The 14505-nt window shown below is 40.3% G+C and overlaps 1 protein-coding gene across 3 annotated transcripts in view; it reads right to left on the bottom strand.

Moving 5' to 3' along the window:
• The window catches only part of si:cabz01090165.1 (uncharacterized protein LOC100333421 homolog), a 411304-nt gene that overhangs the window by 319926 nt on the left and 76873 nt on the right, over positions 1 to 14505 (bottom strand). For all 3 annotated transcript variants that reach the window (XM_056373298.1, XM_056373299.1, XM_056373300.1), the window contains exon 2: positions 4200 to 4239. The gene's annotated coding sequence lies outside the window, so the exon portion shown is untranslated. The remainder of the gene's footprint in view (positions 1 to 4199; positions 4240 to 14505) is intronic.

Genomic DNA, 14505 nt, shown 5'->3' with positions numbered 1-14505 from the left:
AGCACAGCACTTGTATGATAACTCAATTTTCAAACAGAAGATGCAGCAAAAACACATTGGTAAATCACGCAAATGAGCGAATTAGCAGATTAGCAAATAAGCAAATTCGCAAGACTAAAATTGGACCTTTGAAATCTGACAAAAGTATTGTTGAATTCATGAATTGCTTGGTTTTAATTGAGGTGGTTGAACTGTATTTAAGAGGTCCCATTGCCCATATTCAGACACGAAGATGAAGATACTACATTAAAGTAGACTCCTCCTCTAGTTTCTGTTTTTCATATATTGGTATACATGTCAGTGTCCTTGGGCAAGATACTGAGCCTGAATTTGCCCCCGTTATATCATCAGTGTGTGAATGTATGGTAGAAAAGCAGTATATGTGTAAGGAAATGCGCTGTATGAATGTGTGTGTAAATGGGTGAATGTGACTAGTTGTGTAATGTGCTTTGAATGGACGTTAAGACTAGAAAATCGCTACATAAATGCAAGTCCATTAACCAAGTCAGTCTGGATACCACAGACGGCTGTGAGAAAAGCTCGGGCAGACAGGATGGACAGTTTCTGCAGCCCAGACATTGAACTGTTAGCTGTGGGGCTACGTCCATACTCCATACCCACAGAGTTCTCACACGCCTTCTTAATTATGTCGCCCCCTCTGCTAACTTGGCAACCGTGTGTGACATCATCCGATCTGTTACTGTGAGACTCCAGACCCTGAACCTCAGTGCTTTCTTCATGATCTCCAGGGACACGACAAGACACGTTTGTGGACAGCACTATCAGAGGAGACTGGACCCTGGAGGCGGTGTATCCAAGAGGCCTGGATATTCTACCTCACGCATTGCTTTTCGCACATTTGCATTTGCACATTTTTCATTTACTCTATTACTATTATTACTATTTATAGTAGTTTTTTCTTAGAAATTGTTACTTCCTCTTTCTAGGCAACAAAACTATTTTAAGTTTTTCCGATTCTGGATCTGATTTAAAAGCCACCGTTCTATAGTCAGGTATCAAGTATCACTTCATAGTTTTCATAAATGTTATAATGTACAATATTCTTGCAGAGCCATTCTGTACTCCCCCCTCTACGTCGGTATAATGGCACCTGTATCTTCACAGACAGTACGTCCTCCGTGGCCTCGAGCATCGCTGCTGCCGTGTTCTGTCGGGCTGAGGGGAGGCCACTCTGCTCGTAACACGAGGCCACAACACACACACACCATCAAGCAGGTGCACACTTGTGCTCAGTAAATGGATGCATTAGCATAAATAAAACATATTCTAAATGTTAAGAACATAAATATACATGAACTCACACCCACACATACGCTCCACATACTGTACAGGCATAAACACACACACTTTGTATAAAATATATGGATATATAAAACTACACAGTCAAGCACAGGTTTGCAGAGAAGCACAGGCAATATGTGTGGAGGACACTACAACGATCTTCTTCTGCTGCTGATATAAACACCAGAGTGCTTGAGATCACTCCGACAGAAGAGAGAGAGAGAGAGGAGAGAGAAGGTGAGCTTCGGGCGTGGCGATAAAGACGTGATCTATCACTTCCTTCAGCCATTTCATTTACAAGCAAAGTGGCTGTGTTTTATTTTGGGCCGTTTATAGTTAGTACACAGTGGTTATGGTTGTCTAAGACCACAAGGGGACATTTTGAACAAGGTGGTAAATCACCAGTCATCAAACACTGGGAAGTTTTCATAACTTGTTGGCTGGTGAATCATGCAGCTGTCTGGCAGTCTGGGGACTAAGCAGCTGGTTTTCCTTCTCTAAACACCATGTCACTGAAAGTATAAAGCAGCTTTAGCCCATGAAGAGAAAACAGTTGAAAATTGACAGCGGTGAGGCTTTAAAACAAAGCCATAATATAAGTTCCTCTGAACCAGTGACGCAAAATCATGCAAAAATAACACTGGGAGTGATTAAGGAGCATTTCTGTGTGAACCCAGGTGAGATATTTTGAGGCAGCGCACTTTGTAATGCTGCAGTTTAGACAGAAGGAGATCATCTGAAATCATTTTACTGCAGTAATCTAAGTGCATGTATTAGTTCTGGATATCAGCGCCACTTAAACAAACCTAGGTCTGAACCCAGTATATGTCTGGACCATGTATGGTTAACGTGTGATATCTCTTCTCTTCTCTCTAATGCAGCTGAATTCACAATGAAAATCTTGATTTTAAAGCCACGACGTTGTCTGACAACATCACCAAATCAGTGAAAGACAAAGACTGAGCTGTGATTTCAGCTGGATTTACTGTAAAATCATCACTCAGAGAAGAACTTAGAAGAGACACAATATCTTCACACTGCCTGCGTCTGCTGCCCCGCCTCTTTGACAGTCACTGAACAGAGTAGAGAGGCGGCAGAACTGGAGACTCTCTTCAACGGAAAGTAGCCGATGTTCGTCCAAAAAGTCGCTAGATTTGCTGCTAGGTGCTTTTTTGAAAAAAAAAAAAAAAAGAAGTCTAAATATAGATAGAAATGTGCAGGCTGTAAACGCCAACCCTCAGTCAGCTGACCAATAGAGTAACATGATCACTCAACTATCAGTCAGTCAGTCAGTCAGTCAGTCAGGGACATTTGCATTTATAGGGCCACCAGCAGACCGACATGTCAGAGCTTTCATTCTCTGCTCTTTCAAGTGATTATGTCTCCTCATGGGGATCAATGAAAATGTATCTTATCTTTAAGCCATAATTAATGAGTTATGAGTTGTTGCTTTTGTAACTTGACATCATTGTGAATGATGAACGCCTGGCCGCCACCTCTAAACAGCTCACATGTTGAGTTCAGGTGCGCGCGAGATGTACTTGCAGAATTAAGTGCTTCCTGTTCTAAACACAGCAGGAACAGTAGCTCAGTCGTAAAAATCACATTAATCATAGTCTTAACAGCGGCGCCATATGTACACAGATGTGTCCGACATGGCTGAGTTACAGCGGAGTTGTGACTGAATGAGAACATCTTCCCAACATGGCAGTTTAACACTGTGTTCATGGACTGATGAGCTACCGATTTCACTTAAACCTCGGCCGCCTACAGAACCAGCGTTACACCAACCAGGCCTTCCGATCCCGCAATGTCCCTGAACCAAAGCAAAGACGCAGCCCTCGAACTATTAGGCCCACTCTGCAGTTAGTGAGTAAAAGAAGAAACTGAGGAGAAAAGGTCAAATATGGGTGAAAGAGATGTGGGCAGCATTTTATCAAACCTGAACCCAGCATAAAGTCTGCGTATTGAAACCGAATCCTGAACCATACTCAATACGTTGCCATCCATTGCTGATGGTAAAACTATATTTAGACGAGCTATTATAACAACCTTAATGTTAATGATCTTGATAAAAGATTTCTGAGACTCAAAGGTTAATACATCCATATTTTACAACAGAAAAATGTTCTTGTAGGAGTTGTGGGTGACCATCCGCTGATGAAAAGTGATGAAAGTACCACTACTGTTTTAGAGTGGGTATGTTTCAAATGCCCCCATTGAATTATTTCACAATTTTCTTTCTTTTAAAATTGAAAGTCGGTCCTGATGCCAAAATAAGCTCCAGTTGGTTCAGCAGCCACAGTGTGTGTCCACCCCTTAGATTACTGAAACATTAATACACATCTCTATTAAGACTCGGTATCGAACCGGCATCACTTGCTCCTTATCTGTGCTCTGTTTGAATGAGTGTGGCTGAGTGACTGCGGCTTTGCTTACACATAATAGAACATGCTGGATCCATTGTGATCTGATAGAGGACACTCTGTCATTACCGCAGGCCCACTTCCTGATACCGTCCGCTCTGATCTGATAGTGTGTGGACGTTGATTATTCGGATGTTGGACTATCAGTGGTCAGCACGGTGGGTAAGTGGATGGCTGGGTTGTTTCTGTGGGTGTGTACTTGTCTGTCTTTAAGGGTTTTACTCAACTCAGCTTCATTTATCTACTATTCAAGCCGTTGAATGTATTATCCATTCAGTAGTTGTTTAAGTCTATTCATCCAGTCTTCAATACATCTCTCCATACTTTTCTACACATTTTTACCCATCACTTCCATCAACCTCTTATGTATACAAAGGTTGACATTTGTTTCACATCCTGTGTCTGCCACTTTAATCTATTGGTGCAGTTTTGTATTTTAAGTGAGTGATGATGATGAAGTGAATCACTTACTTTTCTGTCATCTGGTCGCCAGGTCAACCCTTCCTGACACCTGAAACAAGAGCAACAGAGAAATGGTGTTGATTATTTTTCATACATTTTCATGTACATTGTCACTGAAATGGAGTAATAGTGTATGAATGGATGAATTTTTGGCGTTTGGGTTGTCCTTCTGTCCAATTCTCGCGGACCCGATATCTCAGTAATGTCTCAATGGTACGTCTTCAAATTTGGCAAAAACATTCACTAGGACTCAAGGATGATCTGATTAGATTTTGGTGGTCAAAGGTCAAGGTTGTGGTGTCCTCACAAACCATGGTTTTGAGGGAATTTCTTCAAATTTGGTACAAACATTCACCTGGACTAAAGGATGAACTGATTAGATTTTGGTGGTCAACGGTCAACGGTCCAGGTCAGTGTGACCTCACAAAACATTTTTTAGCCATTACTCAAGACTTCACAGCAATTATGACAAAATTTCCACACAAATGGTTCATATTTTCTAAATGACTCTGGATTAACAGGAATGTAATCTGGAACTAGTCTGAATGGCGGAGGGAGACAACCATGAGGAGGTGATTCTAGTTACATTGTCAACAAATACCAACACCACAATGCATAAGTCTCTTAATGCTTTGAGTTCCCTACCCTGCTTGTCACATTCAGCTCTGAAGACATAAATCTTTAAAAACACCTTCCAAATACAACCTTTTTTTTTTTTGTTTTTTTAAAAGGTTCAGTAATCTCCCAAAACAGCTGGTCACTGTAGTTTTTAACAAACATTACTTAAACTGGAGGAAACAGGACGTTTTTTTGCGGGGATAATTTTCATGGGCGGATTAATATTAATCCACATTTGGTGCTCTAGTGAGTATTTGGGCCAGTGTGGGACGGAGTCAAAATAAACTACAGTGTGCGTAGTTTATTTCAGGTGACATGTTCCTTCATGTCACCTGAAATAAACAGCACAACAGCGTGACTCAATGAGCTTTTTATTTAATAGTTTTCGGATGATTATGGAGCTCTAAGGCTCAGAGGAAGAATATACACCAGACAGAAAATCTTTTAATTCGGGATTAGATTTTCTTTTTTTACATTTTCTATCAACTACATTATCAGCTGATCCAATAAAAGAAAAAAATGATGACCAGATCTTTCAGTTGGGAAAATAGCCATTAACTGCAACGTTTACAGATAATAAAGAGTGAGACCTTCACACAACCAGAACAACAGGTTGGACTAAAATAAATCCCAAACTGCAGGATTTAAACACTAATCTAAAGAAATTAGATGGCACATCTTTACACTATTTGTCAAACATTTTATTCCAGCAGGTACTGAGGAGGAGGGAGGGGAGATGAGACGCAGATGAAGCCATGAGTCACATCTGATGCTGCCAGAATATAGTTGAACCCACTGAGTCATCACGACACCAATTCTCATTTCATCTTTTTCGCGTTTGTTGCCATACTGCATCTCTTCGCAATGAAGAAACGCTGCAACACGACTCCGAGGCAAATGGATTCATTTTAAAAGACGCAGACGCCGCTGACAAATGGTTGTCATCACAGAGGAGAAGGAATGAACGGAGGCAAAAACAGCAGAATAAATTACAGAGACGAGTTTTTGTTCCATCTACATGTCTCTATCTGATAGATGACTTAAAACACAGAGAGAGGGATGGGGGGTGGAGATAGAGTGTGATTCTAGGAGACGCAGAGTAAAGATGCTGAGAGAGAGCAATTCAAAGAAAATGAGCAAAAAATAGATTGATCAATAAGCCATGAAGACAGAGTTCCTCTTAACTTCTTTCTCTTGCTCTCTTCTCCAACTCCTCTCTCCCTTCCCACTCGTTACTTTTCTCTCTTTAACGTATTGTGGAGGAAATCTCATCAGACAGCGCAGATTATCAGAAACCCTTCTGCCTTCTGTCTGCCTCTGAATCAAATTGGACTACTTGAGTTTTAAAAGCCAGCTGGCTACTTTGATCTCCAGATAGAATCACTAACATCACGTAGAGCACACGACATGTGCGTGTGTGTGTGTGTGTGTGTGTGTGTGTGCGCGCGTGTGTGTGTTCATGTGCTGAAGAGATGGTTTCACAAAAAAGAGAAAATCCTCAAAAGTGAAGATACAATGATTCTCATTTTGAGAAGGTGCCATTTTGGGATTTGGATTTAAAGCGTGTTAGCTACAGGTTAGGTGAAGCACTTAGTGGTCAGGGCCCGTATTCACAAAGCATCTTAAGGCTAAAAGTAGCTCCTAACTCCTAAAAATAATGGGTGCGTCCTCATTTTTTTGACTAACAGTAATTCACAAAGACAGTTAGCGCTAAAAGAAGCTCCTCAGTCTGGGAGAAGTTAGAAGTAGTGGAGAGGATTCCTAACTCAAATCACAAAGAATCATAAAATGGCTGCTGTCGTTCCACGTCACAATGTTCTGGAAACCTTAAACAATGCTGAATTAGTTAAAAGATACGACTCAATCTCAAAGGAATAACGATCGTTGTGGAGTTTGTGAAGGATGCAATAACATCTCCAACCAACTGAAACAACCCGATCAGTGGAAATTAATGTTAACAACGATGCGTTACTTGGCAACAGGGAAAATGCAACTTTACAATGTTGACAACTTGGAGATCTCCCAGCTGTCTGTAAGCCGATCTATTCACCAAACAATAAGTGTCTCTGCAGACCCACATCATAGAACGTTTCATACATTTCCTTTAGATGCTCAACAACTACAGAGAAATAAAGCAGCTTCACGGTCGGTCTGCCCGCTGTGATCGGTGCCAGAGATGGAACGCATGTAAAACTGATTTCATGCGTTTTCAACGGTAGAGACAGTCTCTCGTCAACCAATCGCTACGGTTCTTTGTGAAGAGGATTTTGGAGAAAACCTGTAGCGCGACTTTGTGAAGTAAGATCCAATGCTTTGTGATTACGGGCCCTGGTGTGTTAAAGATGGAGTTTGGATGAAATACCTTCAGGTACATAGTGAAGTGAAGTTATGCATGTGTTTTTTTTTTGTGTCTGATGGCTCCAGCTGTCTCTGCTTGCTGCTGGAAGTCGGCCTTATTTGAAGCGGTGCCCACAGCTCTGGGGGAGAAGGTTCCATGTTTCAACGTTGAGCTCAACCAGTTACAAAGGCAAACACAAGCCGCAGTTCATTCACTGATGACCATCCTCACTGGGTTTTCCTAATCTTAACCTTCTGCCAATAAAATATATTATATCATAAATACACACTCAGGGTCTACCTATCAATACTACTCTGAGGGATCAGGTCTTATGTACACTGAACCATCTAAACACAAGTACATATGGCCTGAACTGACAAAAGAAACCTACAGATGAGAACACAGGTACACACACAAAATGATCTATATATGTCAGATTGTTTGACAAACTTTTTATATATATAAATGGAAAATGGTTTGTGACCTCAGTCCACCGCTGTGAGAAAGGCGGCAAAGTAGTTTATAGTTTAAGAACCGAATCTTTTTAATTTAAAACAGGAATTAGTGTTTTGTTATTGAAAATTCAAAACTTTCAGCACAGCTTCCACTGAGCATTCACTTTCATCATTCAAGCTGAAAACCAAAAACAACACTGGGTATCCTGGTATTACTTCTGACATTATCAAAGTTTCTGATGCATCTCTGTTTCTGATGCATCTGTCAGTTCCCCTCATTCTCTTATTTCTTTGTGTTTATGGCTGCCTGGACTCTGCTGCACTCGTTGCTCTCTGCTGGATTTAGCTTCTCCAGTCTGAAAAACCTCATTATATTGTTTACTGTATTTTTCTTTTACTGACCAAATACTAGCTAATTGAAATTGAGGATGCACCTGTGGACCCTTATACGCCTAAGACGCTAATCAGAAAGCTGGACATCACAGATTTGATCCAGGTCCTTCACCAAGTGTATCTGGTTTTTTAAAAACCCGGATGGGTCACAATACTTGAAAAACTATATGATAACCAACATACAACTGTGCATTGGTTAGCGTTAGACCTGAGACTCCACAGCTGATTACAGCCAAGCCTCTGCATCACTGTAGAGGAAGCCGCAGTCATGGTTGTCTGATCTAATCATTTGTAGACCTTACCCCATGCAAACAAGCATTCATTGATATTGTTCTGCTATGAATCCCTCCTCTGTGTGCCGTCATTAATGCTGATGGCAGAAAACAGGCAGGGAGGGCTCTGGAAAGTTCAAGCCGACTTTGATGTTAAGTAAAGCAGGAGTGCTGAAGGGAGGTATGGATTCAAGGGAAGGCTCTGTTATTGTGTGGTTTTCCTTTTAAAAGTTGGAATATGGGCTAATGGCATGCAGCAGGGAAAGTTTTTATGCTGATGACGGTGTATAGTTTCAAGCACAAGTAAAGAAGTAAACAGGAGAAATGCTGAGGCATGAATGTGTAAGCATTTGGACCTTCAGACAGGCAGGCTGGACTGAGTACACACACATAAACACACATCACACATTCAGCACACACAGAGCCACACCTACATCCACACAGCCACCAACATGGACTAATAACACTTTAACAAGCATAACAGTGATGTCGATCTTATCTTCAACATGTCTACCAGCCGCACAATAACAACATGACACCAATGACAGAAAACTGGGTGACCGTTTGTAGGCCAAAAGACATCCAATACATCACTTGTCCTGACCGAATTTAAATCCAATTTCATAATTTTCAACCAAAGTTGTCTTGGACTAGAAATTCTAATAAAATGGTTAGAATGAATCCTTAAACAATGTTACGACCACAAAGAGTTTCAGACTGGTCTGTAGTGTTGGTCCAGTCTTAATATTGCTCATAGTTTAATCTAATAAAAGTAAGACTGTTTCACAAAAATAAAGACTCATTTTAAGCCAAAAACTTTTGACATCTTACCCCCAGACTAAACCTAAAAACTGAAGCTCAGAAGTCCAGGTCCGTAGTTAATAGTACCACAGTCCGGCTTAAGATAGTCAAGAACCCTTTGTGCCACAGATGAATTTAGACTCAGTCTATCTGAAGTCTGACTATTTGTCATATCTAAGCCACAGTCAAAGTCTGTCTTTGTGAAACTAGCCCCTGGTCTTTCTGAGGGTCGATATTAAGTCCAAAATGAAGGAAGCTAGCATTTTAGCTAATGTTGTTTCATGCATTTCACTTCACCTCGACTTTTATGGTGAAAAAAAACTTTCAGCTCGGAGAGGCCCAGTGGTCTGGGTTATAGTCATGTTCATGAGTGTGTTTTGTTTTTTAATGGGGAGCTAGTTAGCTTAGTTTTTGGTCATTTAGATGAATGAACAAAAAAACATGAGCTACCTCATGACGTTTTCAAACAGCACCAACGTCTTGTAATTTATGACCAGTATGACTCATGATTTTGTTCATGCATTTTATCTAATGGTCTCCAGTCAGACTTGCATTTCATTAAATATTCACATTGTACCTGTTTTGTTTCTGTGAGCTTCCCTACAAGTAAAGATGGCCCCTTGTACTCTTCAAATAGGAAGTGGAGGCGGCCGAACTCCTGTGCTGCCATACGGTGCGTATATAAAACCCCCCTGTGGGTCATTTGGTACATTATGCTTTTTTCATGGCTGTGTTAGGTTCCTTGATACAGACATGTAGTTTCGGTTGAGTTCAGAACAGTGTGACGCACACAGCAACCTTCGGCAGCCTTACTGCAGACAAAATGTTGCTTGAAAAGAAAGGCCTTGTGGGAAAATCATATGAGAAGAATTCAATATTTCAAATCTGCCTTCAGGTGATGCATTTTGGATACACTTCATCTAGCCAATAAAGAGCTTCAGGTGCAGAACATGTCCCGGTAATTTCTACTGGAAATAGTTTTGGGTTTAATGCACAAGTGACTGACAGGACATGACAAGTACTTTAGTTAAATAAAGATCATGTATGATAAGTAAGAGGGAGGGTTGGAGGGAAGAAAACATGTGGATAGATTTAAATATGTTTTCCTGGTGCTCAGCGAATGGTGATTGCAAATAAAAGATTAAATTGTCACTTTAATCAACCCTTTACTCTGGAGTCTGGTTTAGTCTCCTGCAGAGAAGAATATCTGGCTCTTAAGCTGCTAAATATTCCACTTTCTTCACCAGCTAGTTGCTTATTTGGTCCATCTGAGCTTATTTTCTGAAAATGGCTGAAAACCGCTGCCTGCTGCTGGAAATGATGATGCTGAGATACCAGAACTACCAGCAACAAGAGGCTAAAAAGCTCTTTAGTTCATTTTGTTAGTTAATTTAACATTTGTGACTCGTACCCATTACTGATTTTGTACAAATGTTTTAACACCCCCGCTGATGAAAATCAAGTGTTTAACCTTGTTAACTTCCATGTTTTTTTTTTTTTATATAATAGAAGACATTTCATATCAGTGACATAATCAGTCAACAACATGATTGAGTGTTTCCACCTTGAGCGGCAGTGAACCAACGACAGTCTCATAAAAACAGATTCAGACAGCCAGGGTTTCATACGTCACAAACCTCAGGAACCAATCCTGTCAGCTTGTGGGGACGGGGGGCGGGGCTAAATAAACCTGAAACCTTGTAAATACAGGGAGAAAGAGTTAGCTTTAGCACAACCACTAACACTGTGTCAGCCACTGCCAGTTACAAGCTAACAAACAACATAAACAAATGAAAGACGCTAACTACGCTAACCGCTCTGATCCGTCTGCTAGTCTCTGGTTCTGGTCTCAGACTCCTCCTCTGAGTCTGGGTCTGACTGAGGCTCAAACATGTGGCTGAGTCTCTCTGATGTTTCCTCCTCTAACCATCTTGATGCTCTCTGCTCTTTCACCTGTCCACCTGGAGCCAGCGGGTGGTGGGCGGGGCTAAAGGCTTGATCCACATTTCTCAATCAGGAATTAAGAGTAAAGGTACTTACAGAAGCATTTTTTAATTTTTTGATTTTATTTTTTTTCACTATTTATGTTTAAATGTATGTTAAACAAGATACCAATCACAGAGGATTTTTACAGAGTTTAAAAGATGTCTGCGGAGGAACCTTAACATCCACAATACTGATTAATGGACCTGAAACTGTAACTCATGGTTGTGACTGCTCAAAAGCACTTGACTATGTGGGGAACTGTGGGAAAGAATAAGAGCAAAAACTCTTCCTCAATAAATGAAGGGTAAATAAATCCTTTTAAAGACCTGCATAATATGACGGAGGGCCACAACTGTGACTCATTACTATTATCATCCTGTCACAGCAGCCTGTCTAACTGCACTGCTGCAACTCATTAACCCCCCTCACATCCTCACTGCACCTCTCTGGCTGATTATCTCTGGTCGGCTATGAGGCAGCAATAACACACAGATTGCTGCTTTGAATGAAGGTGCAGAAAGCAGGCATTGATACACACAGCTGTACATCAACTATATATATATATACATATATATATATACTGTATTTATGTATAGATATATACATCATGGTTTGTCTAACCAGCAATCCATATTAGTTATTGTATCAAATTAACTGACTTATTGTTTCTGGTCTTAGTGAGGTATTATTATGAGTTTACCTATCTATTATCTTATATATAGATATAGATATAGATAGGTGCTCCTTTCATTTTTTGTTGAGGGAACCCCTTTGGACAGTGGATGAAACCACCACATTCAATCGGTCACAGAGCACAAGAACAAATTTTACACTCTGGCAAAGAGCATAAATAGAATAAATGGTCTCTTTCAAAATGGAGGATTTAAAACATCTGAATCTCTGAAAGCTCAGTATCACATATCAAACACACAATTAATTACAAGTTAGATATATGGATGAGAAAGCCAATTCTCTGAAACATTTTTTGGACCCATAGAGAGAAGCACAAGCACTTTACGTCAAAATTTTACTGAGATATTTAGTTTGAACCTGGACAAATTTGCATGGTTAAGAACATTTTGATGTACACAGCTCAAATATGTTACACATAATATTTTTTGGGATGAGATCCTGCTGTTGCCTTCCAAAATTATAGTAAATAAAGCAGGAACAGGAACCAAATTGTCCCAAAATGTACTAGGCTTCATTGCCTGTGGGAATGTAATAAAATTCAGTTATTCTGGAGGGCAGTATGCATAAATATCAGTACAGCATCAGGTGTCAGTAAATCCACTGTTATGTCTGCTTGGAAATGTTACTGATTCTCTTATACAATATGAATAAATTGTTGAATGGTTTTAAATGCAAGCACGGGAAGTCTTCACTGTAAAGTGGGTCGGGGATGTTCCTGCTTCTGTGTCCATGTGGAGAAGTTGTGACTTGTGAGTTGTGACATTAATGGAAGGATTGGAGGAAACCGTTCCAGTCTCTAGGACTCAAATGTAACTTGATGAACTCGGTGTGTTCAAATGGCTGAACTGGAGAGCCGGCTGTATCTGTTCTTTATTTCATTTCGCTTCACGCATTACGTGCGTAAGTCCTTTCATTTACAGGCCGGTCCTGTAATATAATATTTAGTGTTTGATTAAAAAGAATAATACTTTTTTTTTTTTAAAAATCAATAAACTTCATTGGCTAAGTGTTGACACATACAAAAGAAGTTGACTCCAGTTGTCATTAGCACTCTTAAATGGGCTGTGAATATTCACTGCAGTAATGGAGTTTGCACTGGCACTGCCAGCTGAACAGGTGGGAGGGGACAGGTGCAGAGTGCCTGTAACCACATTAAAAGCCCAATTTTTTAAGTGTTTCACTACACAAATGGATATAAAAACATAATCATTAAAACCATGATGGATTTCAGCTTTAAAACCGTCTCTGAATACACCTGGACCCTGTAACAGTGACCCGCAGTCACATTTATGAGTAGAGAACAAAGTGCAGTTACAGTGCAGCATCCAGAAGGACCAATAAGAACTGAATACGAATGCGTCCACAAAACCTCACAGAGCGGGCAGAGTTCATCCAATTGCCTGTTTTCATGGCCTCAGTGTCACCTTTGTAGAAACACTTTTCTTCTCCTCTTCCTCTCTGTCTCCTTGTTATTAAGTTTGCGTAAGTCTCTTAATGCAGCGTGACTTGATAAAACGTGAGCTCGCATTAATAATTGGGCTACTGCAGATTCACCTCTTCTCTCTCTCTCTCTCTCATTGTCTCTCTCTTTCCCTTTTTATGCACTCACTTCATGGCACACCTTTCACAATGTCTCGCTTCAGCTTTTAGGAAGGAAAGGATAAATGCCATCCCATAATTACTCAAACTCAAAACATCTTTATTTACCCATTAGGAACTTCATTTGTGTAAAAGCTTGTTTTTGACATAATGATATGATATGATATGATTTGATATAATGATTTCTATAGTTCTTGTATGAAGTACATCCTATTTATTTATATCAAATATGACTTTTCTTAGGCAGGGACAAAGAAATACAAAAGAATCGCGTGAACTGATGTAGTTTAGGTTGGGTTTTTAGTTTTATGCTAAAAGAGCATATTTTCATAGATGTTACCTTTCGAATGAAGTCTCATAAATGCATTTTGGTCTTACAGTTCTGTTATAAGCTTGTTACATTTTTACATGCAATTTACATTAACAAAATAATGGGACTTAATGAATAAGGGATCAGTGATCTTCTTTTCAGTAATAGCAGACATATATCGTGAGCTCTTTCTGAGCTCAGCTTTTAAAGGATCTTTGTGTGTGATGACTCGAGCCTTGGTTTCACCATTACATTTTCCACTATAGCTGAGATCCAGCATTAGCAATCCGATCCGACAAAGTCACAGTTCATCCTAAACCACCGAAGCTGGATGTAAAACTGAAAGTGGGCAAACCTGAAATGTTGGTAATAATCAGGGTTAGAATTATGGGGGTCAGACCCATCTGATTGAGACAAAATACATGTGATCCCAACACCTCAATTCACTGAAGCACGTGCCTGCACTGTACTGGGTTTCTTTTGCCAATGTATTCACACTCTGGTATTAACCCCTACTTACTGCACAGGAAAACCCAGGGCACACAACTATGGTGAGTAGGTCAGCGGTGAAGTAGGATATTGATTAACTTGGGGAGCACAATTTGATTATTCCTGAAATTCCTACAAAACTAAGACCCATGTTTTATACAACTGGAATAATCTTTCATACATAATCAATACTGCTCAATCCCCTGAACGCACACATGTACGTTCCTCCCACATTCACACACTTCATACAGCATTCCCTCGCCCTCTCTCCCTTCCCTCTCTTCCCTCACTGCATCTTCCGTCTTTTCCTCTTCTCGCTCTCTGTATATCACACCCTCCCACTCTCTCTCTCTCTCTCAGA

This window comes from Seriola aureovittata, chromosome 4 (genome assembly GCF_021018895.1).
Source record: "Seriola aureovittata isolate HTS-2021-v1 ecotype China chromosome 4, ASM2101889v1, whole genome shotgun sequence".
In the NCBI taxonomy this organism is placed as follows: domain Eukaryota; kingdom Metazoa; phylum Chordata; class Actinopteri; order Carangiformes; family Carangidae; genus Seriola; species Seriola aureovittata.
This window is presented reverse-complemented; position numbering and strand designations above follow the sequence as displayed.